This window comes from Acomys minous, assembly GCF_964271855.1.
Source record: "Acomys minous genome assembly, chromosome: 11".
In the NCBI taxonomy this organism is placed as follows: Eukaryota; Metazoa; Chordata; class Mammalia; order Rodentia; family Muridae; genus Acomys; species Acomys minous.
In genome coordinates, this window is record NC_140492.1 from 38,083,584 (window position 1) to 38,101,831 (window position 18,248).

Here is an 18,248-nt window from a genome sequence, read left to right on the forward strand (position 1 = left end):
TAGGAAGCCCAGTCTCTGATGGACAGGCTTATGTAAGAGCCCTTTACAAGCTGATCATGGCTGGCTATCTCACATCCTAAGCTGAGTCTGGTTGGAGGAGTCCAGCAGAAACAGTGGTAGAGAGACTTATGCTGTTACAAGTAAGAAACACAACTCGTTTGTCCCTTAAGGGGAGACTCATGAAGAACTGCGCTGTTACATCTAGAGACCGGACATTGATTTCTATACAAAAAGACTCAATCACCCAGAAACACAAGGTCCCTCACTGTATTCTATGAAGGAGTTCATACAAGTTGGCAAGGTACATACATTCAAGAATGTGCTACTGGCTTGAAAAAGCCTCCCAGAGGGAGAAAATTTTTGTTGCTAGGACACCTTAAAACAGTTTGAAACATCCCTAACTTAACCTTGCAGAATTACGTAGCATAGCACAAGATTCTGAAATAAATGAGACTTTAGCACTTTGCTCAACCTCCTCCAGTGAATAGAGGTGAGATGGAATGCCATATTTTAGTTTTATAGACATTCCTCCTTTTCTTTGCCTTTTTGGTTTTTTTTTTTTTTTTTTTTTTTTTTTTGCTTTTTTTCATGGATAATTTCAAACATATTCACTGATGGCAAAATGAGCACCAGTCATACCAAATGAATTACCAAACTTCGAATTCCTTTATTTCCCATAAGGAATGCACAATCCCAAAAGGCAACCTAGCCATGATTAGTTGGGTTATTTTCTGGCTGATTCATGACTCTACAGCTGAAAATTTATTCTTAACTGCCCACTTTTCTCAAATAGTGCTTTTTTTTTTTCCTGCTCTGTCTCATGGTGTTCAGAAACTTCATTCAATCTGTCACTACTGTACAGTTCCACCATCTAAAGGGCAATTATGAATGAGTGGTGCAAAACACTGAGGACGTCCTGACAAAGACTGGAGAATGTTCTGCCAAGAACATTTTTCCAAACACTTTTCCATGCTTAGCAACAGAAAGTAGCTCTGCAGACACGTAGAAGGCTCCTAATTATGTTCTAAAGATGTGCAACACTGACCGAAATGTATGTTTTGGTTGGGTTTGTGTCTTTACCATTTTTTACTTACTTTTAAAAAGTAGATCAGGAGGCTTTGCAGATGCCACCGTCCCCTCTCACTGCTTGCTGCAGCCATGGTCAACTCCACTGCATCCTTCTTTTGAGCTCTTTGAAGACAAAGTTCCAAAGACAGCAGAAAATTTTCATTCTCTGAGCCTTGGAGAGAAAGAGTTGGGATATAAGGGTTCTTCCTTTCGCAGAATTATTCCAGGATTCATGTGCCAGGATAGTGATTTCACATGCCATAATGGCACTGGTGGCAGGTCCATCTATGGGGAGAAATTTGATGTTGAGATCTTCATCCTGAAGCAAATAGATCCTGGCATCTTGTCCATGGCAAATGCTGGTCCAAACACAAGTGGTTTCCAGCTTTTTATCTGCACTGCCAAGACTGAGTGGCTGGATGGCAAGCATGTGGTCAGGAAGGTGAAAGAAGGCATGAGTATCATGAAAGCCATGGGCACTTTGGGTCCAGGAATGGCAAGACAGCAAGATCACCATTTCTGACTGTGGACAACTCTAATTCTTTCACCTTGAGGGCATCTTACCCAGCGGACCATTCCTTCTGTATCTCAGGAGAGAGCCCCCACACCATCTGCTCTTAGTACCCTGTATACCCTGTAATCTCTGCCCTCACTGAAGTTCTTTGGGTTCCATATTGTCCTCATTCCCCTCCAAGTTTAGCTGGGTTGCAGAGTTAAGTTTATGATTATGAATAAAAAGTCAATAGGAAAAACATTAGATCAGGAACTATGAAAATAAATCAAAGCAGTTTCATATAACTAATAATTTAGGGATTTTTTTTTCAGTTTTATTGTCCATCCCATTTTCTACATCAAGCCAAACTATACAATGCAGAATTATTCAGCTAGCAGTCAAGAGCAAGTCATGGGCACCTCCTACTCCATAAACCTGAAGTCCTTTCTCTTTGTTCCAAACTGTACTCTTCTTCCGTTCTTAGTTCAGTCTGGTGTTCAACCTATATCTTGCTATCTGTACTCTGTGTAGTGGTGGTGTTACCGCTTTGATATCTTGGTTGCTTAAGGTACCAGCTTCTAGAGTTGGGGGATAGAAGGACCTGGAGGGGACTGGAGCTCCACAAGGAGACTAATGGAGCCAACAAATCTGGGCATGCAGGCGGGGGTGGGGGCGGGAGGGAGATGCTGCAGAAACTGATGCACCAACCAAGGACCATGCATAGTGAGACATAGACCCTCTGCTCGGATGTAATAGATAGGCAGCAAGGTCTCTTTATGGTTCCCACAATATGGGGAGCAGGAACTACTTCTGACATGGACTCTGGTGCCCACTCATTGGTCACTTCCCCCTTGCCAGGCCACAGGGGAAGAGGATACAGGCAGTCCAGATGAGACTTTGGAGGGAGGGAGTATAAAGTAGTAAAAGTAGGACCAGGAGGTGACAAGGGAGGGGGCTACAATCAGGATATAAAGTGAACAAATTAAAAAAAGAAAGAAAGAAAAGAAAAAAAGTACTAGCTTCTAGAAGCTTCCTTCCTTCTGCCTAGCTTTCATAACAATACCAGAAGTTGGTATGTAGAAAGCCGGAAGAAAAAGTTAACAGTAATCTTTCTCAGCTTTAGACTTTGCATGCTATAATACCAAATGCCAGAGAAGATAAGCCTACTGGAGTAATAATGGCATGGCTGTTCCTGGGATAGCCAGTTGATTGCTAATTGGCTCTGAGGGAGGGCTTCTCTACAGGAGAGAATCCATGCTTAGTACTGGGGACCTGATCAAAAGCCCCTGGCTAGAGAGGTGATAGACACCAAAGGAAACATACAACTTTTGTTCTGCTAAATGGTGATGTTGTCACAGACTAGTGCTGCCCATGACCTTAATGAATGAAACTTCTCATTACAGTGAATGGAAACAAATGAAGAGATTCATAGCTTGTCAAGACGCTGAGAAAAATTGGCTGTTGAATTTTCAACCTTAAATAGTACACCTCTTTACCATCTCTAGGGCTCAGGGAACATTTCAGAGAAGGGAGTGTAAAGAATATAAAAGCCACACTAAGAAGAGAGCTGTAAAATACTGTACTGTTCATATGACAAGGCTGTGGCACTCATGAATTCCCATCGGTTATGGTCACCTACACAGGGTTTCCACAAGACTGAGCTCATAAACTTGCATAAATGGACAAAGGACTTCCAGGGTCCAGCCTTCCCTAAGGAGTTATTGGCAGCCTCAGACTGCTGAGTACACAAAGTCATTGTCACCGGTGATGTAGTCACTGGTGTGTTACTCATACTCCGGTGGATAGGTCCACACCCATGCCCATCCAGGCAACACTAGCTAAACACAATGGGTCACAAGTCAAAAGCAAAACAAAACACAAAGACATGGGAGTGACATAGAGGTAGAGGGAGGGAAAGGGTTAGAGGGAATAAGAACGGATGAAGGAATGTGTATCACCAGAATGTATTGTATACATGCATAAAAACATAAAAGAAAAAGGAAGTAAACCAGCAGAGTGTTTTATCTCTGAAGATGAATAGGCATTATCTCATGACCCTCAGTCCTCACTCACTTGGCATTTGTTTGGACCTCAAACCCTCTCAGAGAGGAATTTATGAAGACATTATACATGGCCAAGGCTGCAGACAGACCAGCATGTGGCAGTGCCAAGTTTATAACCTGTGAAGTCATCACGCCCTCCCAGGGAAACTTGGCTGCCATTGCCAGTTAATGATGTGTTTACACTTAGGCTAAGCTCATTTGTCCATAAAAGAGAAAGAAACTGTCACTTCCCCCCCCCCCATTTCACAACTGCTGAAGGTAATAGAGGTAAGTGAGATATTGACGCCTCCTATACTCAATGATAACCTAGGAACAGTCCTGAAAAATGAATTCCATATGCTGATTAATAGAAATTGCTCTTATTATTCACCAAGGAATTAAAATCAATAGCTTTGTTCCTCTGAAGTGTATGCAATAGTATGCTACTATGGCTAAAGGTAATGCCATCCAGAATAAGGCCAACAGTAACAGTTTACACTTGCTTCCACAGCTATACCTACCTAAAACATGAAGAGACATGAACTTAATTCATTTTCAGTCATTTGTTATCTCTTCTTTGACATCTATTATTAAAGACTGCACTGGTCAATGAAGAAATAGTAAACATCCTAAAAACATATATTAATCTATTGTGGTCTCAGGAAGGCATGTGTATGCATGCTGGTGTGTTCTGGTACACATGTGCATATGTGCATGTTTTAGAAACACACTGATTTTTCTCATCCTATTCTCTCAAGCTCTTGATCCCCCACACCCCCACACCCCTGCATCAAAATCATGAATTGTAGACTGGTGAACTCTCAATTAGAAGCAAAGTCTTTTGTCAAAGAACAGCATAGGATAACTTATCCAGAAAAAAAAAAAAGAAAAGAAAAGAAACCGTGGTCTTTCTTTTAGGGACAGCATGCTAGCCAGCTAGACAACTGGGCCAAAACATAAATGGTTCATTAATCTTAAAATAAAACCTGAGATCCTTTGAAACTAAACCAGTATCCCATCATTCAACTCTCACCTCATTCATAAATTTTTGTCATCTAGCATCCAAAAATCAAGAAAATAAGCTGTGGCAGTAGAAATGGTTCAGCAACTGACAGTACTTCCTGCTCTTCCAGAGGACCTGAGTTCAGTTCTTAGAACCCATGTCATACCTCATAAACATCTGTAACTCAGATCCAGGGCATCTGATGACCTCTTATGGCCTCACAGGAATGCATACATATGGCATGCACATGTACGTTCCCAGAGAGAGAGAGAGAGAGAGAGAGAGAGAGAGAGAGAGAGAGAGAGAGAGAGAGAAGAGAAGAGAAGAGAAGAGAAGAGAAGAGGTGAGAGAGAGAGAGAGAGAGAGAGAGAGAGAGAGAGAGAGAGAGAACAGCATACACCCATACATGTAAATAAAAATCAGCACTATAGATATTTTCAATTACAATCAAAAACGACCCATGAAAAAGCAGAAAGCTCTTCTAAAACTAGACATACATCTTTCTGCCACAAGTTGAGGCCCCATCTAGGCTTCTGTTTCTTGCCGGACTCGTTCACGCTCTTTGGAGCCTCTAATGTGAGTTATTTATTTCCCTCGTCTCTTACTTCCAGCTACTTGTCTTCAAGTTCTGTCAGCTCCCCTCTTATAAAATTCCCTAAGTGCACTCTTGTCCCTAAAACCTTACACTTTCATGTCCTCAGCACATCATCCTTGGAACGAGGACATTAACTAGTGTCCCTGGTTCCATTCTGTCCTTATTCTAACACTGCAGGTCACCGCACCTATAAGGAAAAATAGGCAGTTCAAGCTCTGCCCATCAGCACGTTTCTAGCCAGCAAAACCTCCCCCTTACCTATAAGAGGAAGATGAAAGTGCTAGCTTGTGAAGGAAGGAGGAGGATCTGGGGACAGTGACGGAGCTGTGGGAGGAGGGGGACACAGAAGGTAAGGGGGGGGGTGAACATAGCAAAGCACCTGATGTGCATCTGTGAAGATGTTAATAATTATCTCTTATGCTCATGTTTTTGAGACAGCGTCTCTCTATGTAGTCCTGGCTATCCTGCAACTCCCTCTGTAGGCCGGGTTGACCTCGAACTCTCAGAGATCTGCCTGCCTCTGCCTCCCAGTGCTGATATTAAAGGCATGTGCCGCCACTTTGGACATTTGTGCTGATCTTAAAAATTAAACAAAAATAAAAATGCTTTATTGCTCCTCATCTGACAGCCATGTCTGTTCCTTCCTTGCTAACTAATCCCTGCCACCACGTTCCACCCTGTAAAATGAACACTCAGCCCAGATACCTGCAACAAACCACCGCTCCCTCCAGCTTACCTATAATGTCCATTAAAACCTAGGCTTAGGTGGAGAACCTGCCCTCTCATCCAACCTGTTGGCTCTCTTGAGCATGAGAGGCGGTCTATGTCCCCCTGATACATTACTTAGTTTTATTCTTGGAGTCATTTCACATATTGGACCCCTTAATCCCATCTAGATTACAAACCCTTGTTTTATTGTGTTTTTATTTTTGTATGTTTGTGCATGGACCTAAAGCAGGGAAGGAGCATGCATGTTGTTGCATGCACAAGGTGGTCAGAGAACAACTTTGTGAAGTTGGTTCTCTCGTCTACCTTCATGTGGGTCCCAGAGATAAACGCGAGGTCACACGGCTTGCACAACAAAGACTTCGCCCGTGGAGGCGTCTCATCAGCTCAAACTGTAAAGCCTTAGAGAGCAAGGATTGTGCTCCATCCATCTTTGACTTTTCAGCACAAGGTGCTGAGTTGGAATCGGGCTCTTTATAAACAATTCTTTATAAAATTATTTTCTCAAAGCAATGAGTTGGAAAAAAATTCTAAAGGAACACAAGATGTGAGCTATGACTAAATTAACAATGACAGAGACCTCCTCTATACAAATACATTTATAAATTATGGATAACTTTTCCTTTTTTTATAGTGTTTAAGAATGTCTGTTCAATGAGGGCTTAATTCAAATTGTAAAGGAGCTTCTAAGCTTTACGATCTCATCATACACTGAAACAAAACCCAAAACCTTACATTAAAACTAAGACTCTTTTAAAATAATTGAAGTAAAATTCATTTTGAAATGAAATTATATACAAGAGTAAATAAACATTGCAAAACTAATTTGTTCTAACTTACCTTTGATTTCAAAATGAGTTAAAGAAGGCTTAGGCCTCTCAAGTCACTGCCAAGAGCCCATCTATGCCAGGCAGGCCAGAGGCACTGCGTGGTTGACGCCTTTGCAGCGAGCCTGAGAGTCGCTTTACTGACATAGGCAGATTGGCCAGATGGAAAGAACAGTTTGAAGTGAAATTCAAATGTGTGGTAAGAAAAAAAACTAACCACAATAAACCTATTTACAAATCTTTCCTAAGGAAACATTCAGAGGTACTGTGGAATTTCCAACAATATTCACTTACAATTAAAAACTGTAAATAATATAATTCATAATAATGGAATAGAAAATATTACTTCTAGTACATCTCTCCCATAACTATCAAAACTATGCTACCAAGATCATACCTGTCACCTAGATATATAAAATGAGTGAGGTAACATGAAGTCTGATTGTAAAATACTGACAGGTAATTCAAATACTTGATGATACTTCAAAGGCCCAGCAAAATACGTCTATAGTCAGTATTTGGCCAACTTTCTACCATGTTCCCTGTGATAAAATGTTTTGAAAAATTATGAAAATGTTCTTTGATTGATAGTAACATAAAATGAATATAACTCTGATTTCTTAAAATATCTATGTGTATTTTAGTTTTGTTGTCACGTTGATAACCAAGCCTCTAATCTTTGGTTCCTCATGAAGAAGAAATAACAAGAGTAACTCTTTGTGGAAAAGTTAAATACTGGCCAGACGCTTTTTTCAGAATTTGAATATTCTTTGTTTTGTTCTCTTTTGTGCTTCTGGGGAGCTAACTTAAGACCTTGTATATGTGAGGCTGTGAAGTTGAAAATATTCCATTTCAAACCCCTCCACATCCAGAGACAGTGGGGAAATGCACCTACACTTTTCTCTGTGAGTCTGCCCCAGGCCTCACCCAGTGCTGTCCATCCATGCCCAGGCCCAACCAGGAACTACATTTGTACACTTTCCTGGTTAATACTAAATTGGAATCAAAGTCTTTCCTATCAAAAATTAACATTGAGTATTTGAAGGACTGACCTGCAGACTCCTCCTCTCTGAACTCAAATCAACAGAATTTGGGCAACAACAAAAATAGAGCCAAACGTCCACTCAGCAGAGGGATGATAAACTACTCTCATGTCAGACGCATCACCAGTTAGATAAGTCCACACACCCAAGCCTCATCACAAAAGCACAAACAATATGAAAAGGCAAAGAGCTCTACTCCTACAGAAATGTTCCCTGGTGAGAACTCCAGGATACAGAATTTAAAAGATTATATAATATCAAATATAATATAAATTATATATATAGATATAGATATAGATATACACAAATTCAAGAAGTTTAGGGAGAGCATGAACAAATAGCTGAATAATCTAAAAAAGGACAGGAATAAATCCCAGATTGAAGTTTAAAGGCACAATAGCTGAAATTTCACAAAAGTGAAATTATAAAGCCAATTCAAGATTTTAAAAGTGAATGGATGAAGAAAATATTTCAAGCAAATTGGACAAGGAAGCAAATAATGCCACAATCCTAAAATATGACAAAATAGACTTCAAACCATAATTAACCAAAGGACATAAATAAGGACCCTTCATTCTGATCAAGGGAACAGTTAGGCATATCCTCACAAGACTCTGGGGCAGCCAGTTTCATAAAAAGCATACTGTTGGACCTCATACCACAGATTAACCCCAATTCAATAATAGTGGGTGAAGTACCCCACCTTCTCAAATTGATCATTTGTCTGAACAAGAAATAAACAGAGAAGCACAAGAAATAAATGATATCACCTATCAAAATGGACCTAGCAGATATGAACTGAATGTTAAACTCCAAAGAAAATACACTCTCAGTAGCACATGAAAGTTTCTCTAAAATAGACCATATAAAATAGACCACATATTGAAATATAAAACAAACCTCGAAAACATGGAAATATTGAAATAACTCTCCTATCTGATCACAAAACAATAAAATTCGAAATCAATAGCAAACCCATGGAGATTAAAGAATACACTACTGAATAATGAGCAATTCGAAGAATAAATTTTTTCAAATCCTGGGAAGAAATGAAAATGAAAACAGAACATGCCAAAAGAAAAAACAAAAAACCAAAAACTCTTTTGAGTTGCATCAAAAGTAGTCTTTTGGGGGCCGTTGAGACAGAGTTTCTCTGTGTAGCCTTGACTGTCCTGAACTTGCTTTGTAGACCAGGCTGGCCTTGAACTCACATCGATCCACCTGCCTCTGCCTCCCAAGTGCTGGGATTAAAGGCGTGTGCCACCATGTCTGGATAAGTCTTAAGAGGGATGTTTATGTTGCAAAAGGTACAAAATTGACACTTAGATCTTGTGAATAACCAATAGCTGTCTAAGACTTAAGATTCACTCAATAGGAGAGAACTTATATCTGGAGAGATCACTGGCCCTAAATCAGAATCTACTACTGCTATTTTGCTGAACTAAATCAGTTTCCAGCTGTGCTTTCAATACTTGTTCTTATACACATGGAGAAGTGCAGCTCCCACTCTTCATCACAGAACTTCCTTCTGCAGCAAACAGAGGCTATTACAGAGGTCTACAACCGACCAGCGTGCAGAGGAATAAGTGACTGTCAGGTGTTCCAAACTAGCTGGGGCATCTACAGCAAAGCCTCTACACCCAAAACTCAGGGAGCATCACAGAAGATAAGGCAGAAATACTGTAATAGCCAGGGCACCAGGATGACTCCTGCTGGACAGTGACTTCTAGACATGATAGGAAAGCTGTGCCAAAAACTCCCAGCAGTGTGGTTGCCTAACAAGGCTATACTACTCACCGTGCTAACATAAACGAGGAAAACTTCAAAAGGCCTCACTCCTAAATGAGTAGCTAAGACAGTCAATAACTGCTGAGAGAAGGAGAAGCCATTATTTCAAGGGATATGTCCCCTCATAGGTTCTCAGCCCTGAGTGATCAACACTAAACACATGTGCATTGGGTAACACTAATTGGACTCAATAGGGTGTGTGTGTGTGTGTGTGTGTGTGTGTGTGTGTGTGTGTGTGTGTGTGTGTGTGTGTGTGTGTGTAACAATAGTTACAGAAGAGGTCATGTATTTGACAAGGGCAGGCCAATGGAAGAGTAGGAGGGAGAAGGAATATGCATGAGTACATGAAATTCTCAAAAAGTTAGAAAAGAATTTTTAAACTTTCCATTTCAAATCTTGGCACTACATATGGCCTCACCAATGATTAGCTTTGGGTACTAATTTAACTTAGCCGTCTATTTTAAATCAGGCAGTATCAAGGGCATAATTTTCAAAGACAGTTAAATGGAAAACAGTAAAGCAACCGAGTTTCAAGCCAATACACTTATCTCTGCAGGTGGATGATGAAGTGGGAAGCAACATGGCTAAGACATCCCACGTGGGGTCACTGTAGGCACTGACGTGAATGTGTCCTGAAGAACATGTTGTTCAATGTATCACAGCTCAGGAAATGATTAGGGGCAACCAGTTAGCATGACTCTTGCCTGGATACTGCAAAAATACTGGCAAAGCTACTGTTGAGCGTTACCATAGTCTGTTCGTGGATATATGATGCTTTCACCTTCTTTAGTAAGAGACAAGAGAGTTGTACAATTTGAGGAGAAACCACAGAGCCTTGCCCTCTCCAGCCTGGAGTAACATGCTGAGAACAATAACCTGGGCTTATACATCTGTCCAAATGGTCAGTTTTATCTTTCAAGGACCATCTTCAAAATCAAATAATGCTTCAATCTGCTATGGAAAGTCCACTTAAGCTTACAGCCTTTCCCCTCCAAGTTAAAGTCCGACTTTGAGACATCACTGGCAAGTCATTTACTGAAAGTAAAATGGGAAGACTGAAGCACTGGAAAATTCTCCCCCGGATCATGTGTCCAGCTGAAGGAATTTGCAACCTGCAACATGTGTTTTGGGGCTGTCTTCCGTCGGGGAAGAAAGGTCATTCCACTGCTGTGTCATGAAGACTGTTTCATAAAGAAACAGATTTCTCTAGAAGTGCACGATCTTTACTTCTACATTCGTAAAAGGCAACAGCAATGTTACCCACCACCTGCGAACCTTACAAATTACAACAACAACCTGCCAGGCAAGAGGGGCCCATAACCAATTGCTCTCTGATTGAAAGTGAGGCCTAATCTACAAGAGGTAGAAACCTGGTACTTTAAATCTGATCAAAAACACATGTCTGGGGAAGCCATAGTCTCTAAGAGGGGGAGGACTTATTACTGTTGTTTTGCTAAATTGACATAGCATGGAACATTGCTATGCTAAATGTCTATTTGCAACCACAGATAAATGCTATTCTTGCCGTTAATCAGAGAAGCCTTTCTGTGCAGTTAAGGGATATTGATAAATTCTGGTAGAAAAGGAGGTAACGTTTTCATCCCACACCCACTGAAGAGGCCATAAGTTTCTAGTGGGTAGTTCCAAGGCCCTGGGCACAGCAAAGAGCCCTAATTAAGCTCCATATCATAAAATAAAACGCATGAAGATGGAAAACGGACTTGTAGGGAGGAATCTAGATAGAGGAAAGAGATAATAGTGAGATAAGAGTAATCATCAGAGTGTGCTACATACATGCATGAAACTGTCAGTGAACAAATTTAGCTAATAAAATAATTAGTGGAAATATAAAAGTTGTATCTTTGACAAAAGAATAACAGTAGGGCAGGCTGGGCAACTAAACCAATTATCTCTAAAACCCTGTATTTGTAAGTAATTCTAACAGCATTTTTTCACACTGTGAAAAATTCTATATTTTTTTGTACCTTTCAGGAAAGAACCATTTATAGTCTGAGTCACTCATTATAGAAAACAGTGAACATCTGTCTCATCAAACAAGGTCTGACGCCTTCATAACAGGAGTTTTGCCCCTGTCTTAGGGTTACTACTGCTGCGATGAAACATCATGACCAAAGCAAGTTGGGAAGGAAAGGGATTGTTTGGCTTACACGTCTGTATCATGGTCCATCACTGAAGGAAGTCAGGAGAGGAACTCAAACGGGAACCTGGAGGAGGGAGCTCGTGGAGGAGTGCTGTTCATGGGCTTGTTCATCATGGCTTTCTCAGCCAGCCCTCTTATAGAACTCAAGACAGCTAGCCCAGCTATGGCACCACCCACACGAGCTGGCCCCTCCCACATTAATCATTAAGAAGATGCCCTATAGGCCAGCTGGATCTTATGGAGAAGTTTTCTCAATTGAGTCTCCCTCCTGTCTGATGACTTTAGCTTATGTCAAGTTGACATAAAACTAGCTAGGACCATCTTCGTTGGGATTTCCAAGAATCTAACATTGAGGCGAGCTAACACTTCTTTTCTAAGAAATGCAGAACAAAACAGATGTTTCCAAACACCTGAGTGGCAACAGGGGCAGTAAGTCCTGGAGGAAGCCAGCGTGAATGCCTCTCTCTTTAGAGTCTTCCCCTTGACAGAGCGGGATGCCAGTGATTCTGCACACATTCAGAGAACCAAGAATCCCCTCATGAAAACCTTATGGACCCAAACTAGCGGCTGCTATGTACAGTTCAACAAATTTCAGGCCATATTCACCCATATCCTTTCACTGACATCTGTTTTATTCTGCAAAACACAACAGAGACATTAAGATATAATCGCATCTTCTTAGAAAGAATTTTAAGATTAAGCAAGTGCCTTCTATGTGCATCATACAATTAATTTTATCACCACCTGTCCCCGTAGTGCCCCAAACTTTACCCCTCCCGTCTACAAGCATAACGCTGGGATCTTGGCCCTATTGCCCACACTAGTCATCTCTCCATCTCTATTTCCTTCTTCAGTCTGTGGCGAAGAAACACGGGAAGGTGAGTTACTTAATCTGGGTGTTATTGTCCAGGGCATTCTGTTAGATCTTCCTAAAATACCATGTGTAGGATTCATCCTTTCCCAGACCTACTTTATTTGGGGTTCTTTGATGCTTACACCTCCCTTCCAACCCACCTACCCTAGATAGGAGAGAAAAGAGGTTCTTGGGAACAGGAGAAGTAGTCCCTTTTGGACTCAGTTTCTGGGACCAATTCCCCACAGCCAGAACCCAGAGCCCCGAAGCATTCTCTGGCATGGTTCTCTCTAGGAGTGTTTCAAAGTGGAGAGATGAACAGCCAAATGAGCAAGAGAGCGCGAGAGAGAAAGAGAGAGAGAGAGAGAGAGAGAGAGAGAGAGAGAGAGAGAGAGAGAGAGAGAGAGAGGAGAGTCTGTACTAAGATGTGTGTCAGCTGACAAAAACCCAGCCCCCACACAAAGTGGTTCGTCTTCTAGTGGATAAACATCACCTGTTCTCTCACAAGCCCGTTCCCCATCCCACACTTGAGATCAAAACAAAAACAATAAAAATACAACAGATATAAATGTGTGAGTCTTAGTTATTAAAATATTTTTAAATCTCTGCGAACATGTTCTTTAAAGTGTCTTACAAACGAGATCATAGTTTATAAGAGAATCTGGTTCATAAATCATGACTCACCAGTGAGCTCCTTAACTACAAATTAGTAATTTGCTTGCTAGTCATAAAACGGGCATCTACATACGACAGACTATTTCAAGATCATTGAAATGATCCTTATGGTAGACCAGTTCTTCACCGAGTGCTCTCAAGTCTTCAAAATAAACAGTAAAAAAACATGACCACAATGTCAAAATGTTCTGTTTAGTGGGGAGCCAGTGGTGATAGCTGAAAGACCACAATATAGTCTTGATGAACAGTAAAAGATAAAGCATAAGAAAATCATAAGGCATCTAATAGCACACAAACATATGAAAGGAACTTGGGAAGCTTGTTGCTGGCTCACTGGAAGGTTTATGCACTAAAATTTCATGTTCTTCCCCACATTTGCCAAGATGAAGTACCATATTGACAAGGAATCTTGTCTTTTAGAATAATGAAAAATTTCCCAGACCCCCGCATGCAGTTTGGTATTGCTTGTAAAAGATTAATTCTTTCAGATCTATTATGTTACCATAGAGTAACTCATTCTAGTAAGAAAGAGGAGGAGGACATGATATAGGGTATAGGATGTTTTGGTGACAAGATAAGTTCAATGTTTTTTTTTTCCATGGGCCCAGTCGGCTGTGGACTAGCTTCAATGGGATATGACAGCATAAAACCCAGAAAGCCGGCCAGCTTGGTGAGGTGTGAGCTAAGAGCGATGGGCATTTCCAGGCCTTAATTGGAGCTTAAAGTCAGGCTATTATTCACTATTTCTCCTAAAAGTGGGTCACAACTTAATAAACCAGAGGATTGTTTATTGGGCCTATTTCTCTCATCTTGTGATTTTTCGACGTGGAGTTTGAACTGTAACCAAAACCACCTTCCCTCCTTTTTTTTAACATTTATTTAGAATTTTCTCGTGTCCTCATGCCAGCAAGACATTATGTAAATACAAAAGAGAAAAGGCCTGCAAGTTAAGGTTACTGATGGCCAGCACATTAGAAATTAACTGCCCATATAACTGTTAACTGATTCCCCCCACTTCCCACCCCCCAACCTCTCCCATGCAGCCATATTTGTGTCTCCTGCTCTCTTTAGATAGTTCACCAACTGCTCCTCTCCTTGAAAGACTGGTAGCTAGCCAGCCCACCTCATCTTTCTTTAATCATAAATCTTCATTCCATTGATGTTTTAAAGATGCAAGGAAAAACTGAAAGTGTTTAAAAGAGAGAAGAGAGGAGCCAAGGCATGACTCAGCATCATTAACTATCAACAAAACTCAGACAGTAATGATGCTCCATATTCGTGTCTGGTTCTCCTAATCTTCACTCCTCAAAGAATCATTTTCACTTCCACAGGGCATTCACACAATAGGTATCTTCAAGTGGTGCATGCAGTCCAGTTGTTGCTAAGAGACACCACTGTTTTTCTAATTGACAAACAAAAGGCAAGTTCTTGAAAGACATGTTTATTGCTAATGGACACATCACAGTTATATACATGATATTTAAAGGACCCTTATACATTTATAAAGACTTAAGTTTTATTTCTACTCAACTAATATTAAAACTAGAAATGTTTAAAAAAAATAGTACAGTAAATTGAATTTGTTTGATCCTATGTTGGATAAACTGCCATAAATAAAATAAAAAACAATAGAATGACATTAACAGTACTCCATATTCAGTATATTATTAGGATATGTACATTACTACTTCAGAACCATCAAGTAGTCCAGGCATATATTTATACCTCTTATCTCTTATACCCTGGTTTTCCCCAATTATGCCTTTAAAAAATTTCAGGATTAATAATCATTTGGCCTAGGCTGTAGTCGTAACTATGTAGTTGAGAGAAGTGTATTAGCCAGTGGCTTACTATGTGGGAGGATGGGGGGGGGGGTAAGGGGTCGGCGGGGGGTGGGGGATTGGGGAGGTGGGGGGTGGCTTTTCTTGTCTCTTACTGACTTATACAAACCGTCATTTTCAGGCAACTTTGTAACATCATCAACTGTTACAGCACCCTCCCGTCTTCCCCTCTCTAAGCAGAGTCCTTTGCAGTACACAATGCTCTCAATGTAAGGACTGTAACCTTTACATCACTTTTCTGTGTTGATTGCACACTAGGGAATAGGATGAGCTACATTCCTGGCTCGCTGCAGCTGAGTTACTAAAGAAGGCTGGCCCCACCTATTTCTACTGGGAAACATTTGGGAGGGGGAGGGGGGCTGACCCATATTTTTCTTGGCTAAAACCTCTCAATTTAGTAAAGATAAGTTAGTCTCCTAAATCACTGTTTTCTTCTACTAAGTTGTCCATTCTTCCTGCTCAAGTTTCTGCTGATCTCATAATTAGTGAAACTTAGCAATCTCCAATTTAAGAAAAATAAATGAACCAGGTGTTTTATCTTGTGGCCATTTTATACCTGGTCCAAAATAAATAAATAACTATAAGATGGCTTTTGCAAACATAAAGGTATCCTCATAAACTGCTTGAATTAACGACAATGCTCTGTTGCCTATGCACCTTTAAATTAATCATCATAATTAATTTGCCCAAATTATCCATTCAAAATAACCATAGGTAAAAAAAAAAAAAGAAAGAAAGAAAAAGTTTTCATTTCTAATTGCAATTTATAAAGTATGGATTTTTCCAACCTAGACAATTATAAAAATGTCTTGCTTTGTCCTGCTATGGTAGGTGGGATTTCATCTAGGCAACAAGCATTATACAAAGAAGCAAGAAATGAGCTCACTGACATTATGTGAGGTAGGTAAGTGCTGTTTTCCAAATCCATGCGGCAGGAACTATGGAAGGTCCTAGAATTGCCCAAGACACTGTCCCACCTCAGAAGCAGTGAGGGAACATATCTAAGTAATGACTTCGTCTGTCAGTCCATCTGCAGAGTGTCTGTTGTGGCATTTACCGAACACTCGCCCCTTCACGGCCTACACGATTACTTTAGAAACCAGCTAAACTTCATTCGTGGGAACTATTCCTGAAAGCTTAAAGGATATCATATCCATTTGCTTTCTCTGTTGCTGTCGTTAAACAGTGACCAAAAGCCACTTTGGGAAGGAAAGAGTTTGTTTGGCTTGTAGGTTACAGTCTACCACAGAAGGAAGCCCAGGCAGAAGCTTAAGAACAAGCCACAGAGGAAAGTGTTTTCGGGCTGCCTTCCTCTAGCTGCTAGGCGACCTTTCTCCTGCAGTTTACCTCCCCAGCCCCCTGCCCAGTGACGGTGGCACCCATAGTGGGCTGGGCCCTCATCCATCAATTCATAATCAAGAAAAAGCTCCACTGATACGCCCACAGGCCAGTCTCGTGGAAGCAACTTCTCAACTCCCTTCCTCTCACGTGTGTCAAGACGATGACAAAACTGTAGTGCATGCTGACAAAACTACGGTTGGGGTAGAAGGACCAAACATTACCAAGACGTACTAGACCTTAAGATCGCTTAACTCTGCAGTTTGTTCCAAAAGCCTACTTTTTATTTGGGTGACTATTTGACTTGAAGCTATATTAAAATTACTTCAAGCCTCCTCTGTCCCATTTGACTTTAACGAATATGTCACCACATAACAGTAGCTTACTAAGCGTGACTCTCTCTGTTCTCTTACTTTATGTTCCTACGAGGAAGCCTGGGCCACAGTTCTTAGGCTCTCAAAGAGGCAGAGGGAGGTACGGCAGCCCCAGCTCCTAGGTCCGGTGTTAGGCTTTTGGCTCGGTTCTGTTTTGTTTCTTTGCTTTTAGAACCGTTTGCTTTTACCAAATCAGAATTTACACCACCTTAAATTTCTTTAACTACATCTCTTGATCTTTGTAGAAATGAAATTTGTCACTTTTTTTCCCCCTACATTTTAAAACCTTAAGCTGCAGTGGGGATGAGAAGTGTGTCCAGAATTTATTCTTTATTCTTCAAACAAAAACAAAAACAAAACTCCTCTTCTGTCAGTGTTCAAACTCCACGTTAATTATATAGCAGAGGTAACAAGCCTTCATCATTGCCTCCGAGCTTCTAATTGGTGTCAAAAACCCAGGCATTCGGTTAAAGCTCCTCCCTGCCACGAGAAAATAAAGGGCATTTATTAGAGTAGCAATAAAGTACCAAGATATATCTCTACTGTAGTGCATCACCAAGCCACGTGACTAAAAATCCCCCGTGCTTGTTATGTTTTCTATAAAGGATTTTTTTTTACTCTGCTAATTTTTTTTTTAAACCTCTACAAATACCATGTTTTTACTGTATCCTAAATTAAACCCATTAACACTTTGTGGGACCACTTGGCAGCTAGGAACTCCTCAGTGGAGACTGGAATGCTGCTTTGATCATGTACCTGAATGTTTTCAATACTGCCTGCTCCCTGTAAGCAGCACTGCTTTGTTGTTTTTCTTAAATCTTTAACAATTTCTCATATTATGTAATGTGTTTTGATCATAGTCTCTTTCTCTTATGCATGCACCACTGAGTTGATCTACAATTCCTCACAAGAGCTCGTGTGGAAAATTATTTACTGGAATATGAGCAACGCACCAGTGGTTAGATCACTTAAGTGAATGACACCCCTCCTGTGGCAACTCTTCACTACCCATAATCCCTCAGAGGTGGGTGGGACTTCGTGAGACCTTCTTCCCAATTAAGGCTGTAGGGTCTGGATCTACTGCACTTTGCTTCAGAGGACATTCTTAGTAAAGGCTTTGTTTAACTAAAATTTAACACATAGATTTTTTTAAAAAATATACTTTAATGCTATGCAGTCCATCAGAAGAAAGCAAAGCATGCAGTCATAATTCTTAATTAGGATGAATCCTTTCTTGCACTATGTTGACCTAAATCTGATACATTTTATTCACTTATTTATGTATTATTTTTGGATAGGTCACAGTATGCAGCCTAGTCTTGCCTCAGACTTTAAACATCTTGCCTCCTTCTTGCAAGTGCTGGGATTACAGGCATGTATTTTCACAGCTTGAAGCGGTGCATTGTTTTTTTAATTCAGGA

The 18,248-nt window shown here is 40.6% G+C and overlaps 1 pseudogene across 1 annotated transcript; it reads left to right on the forward strand.

Annotated features, from left to right (window-relative positions):
• Positions 1 to 325: 325 nt before the first annotated feature.
• On the forward strand, positions 326 to 1,607 carry LOC311608912 (peptidyl-prolyl cis-trans isomerase A-like; annotated as a pseudogene). Its single transcript has one exon. The product of its transcript is annotated as a peptidyl-prolyl cis-trans isomerase A-like (transcript).
• The last annotated feature ends 16,641 nt before the right edge of the window (positions 1,608 to 18,248 follow it).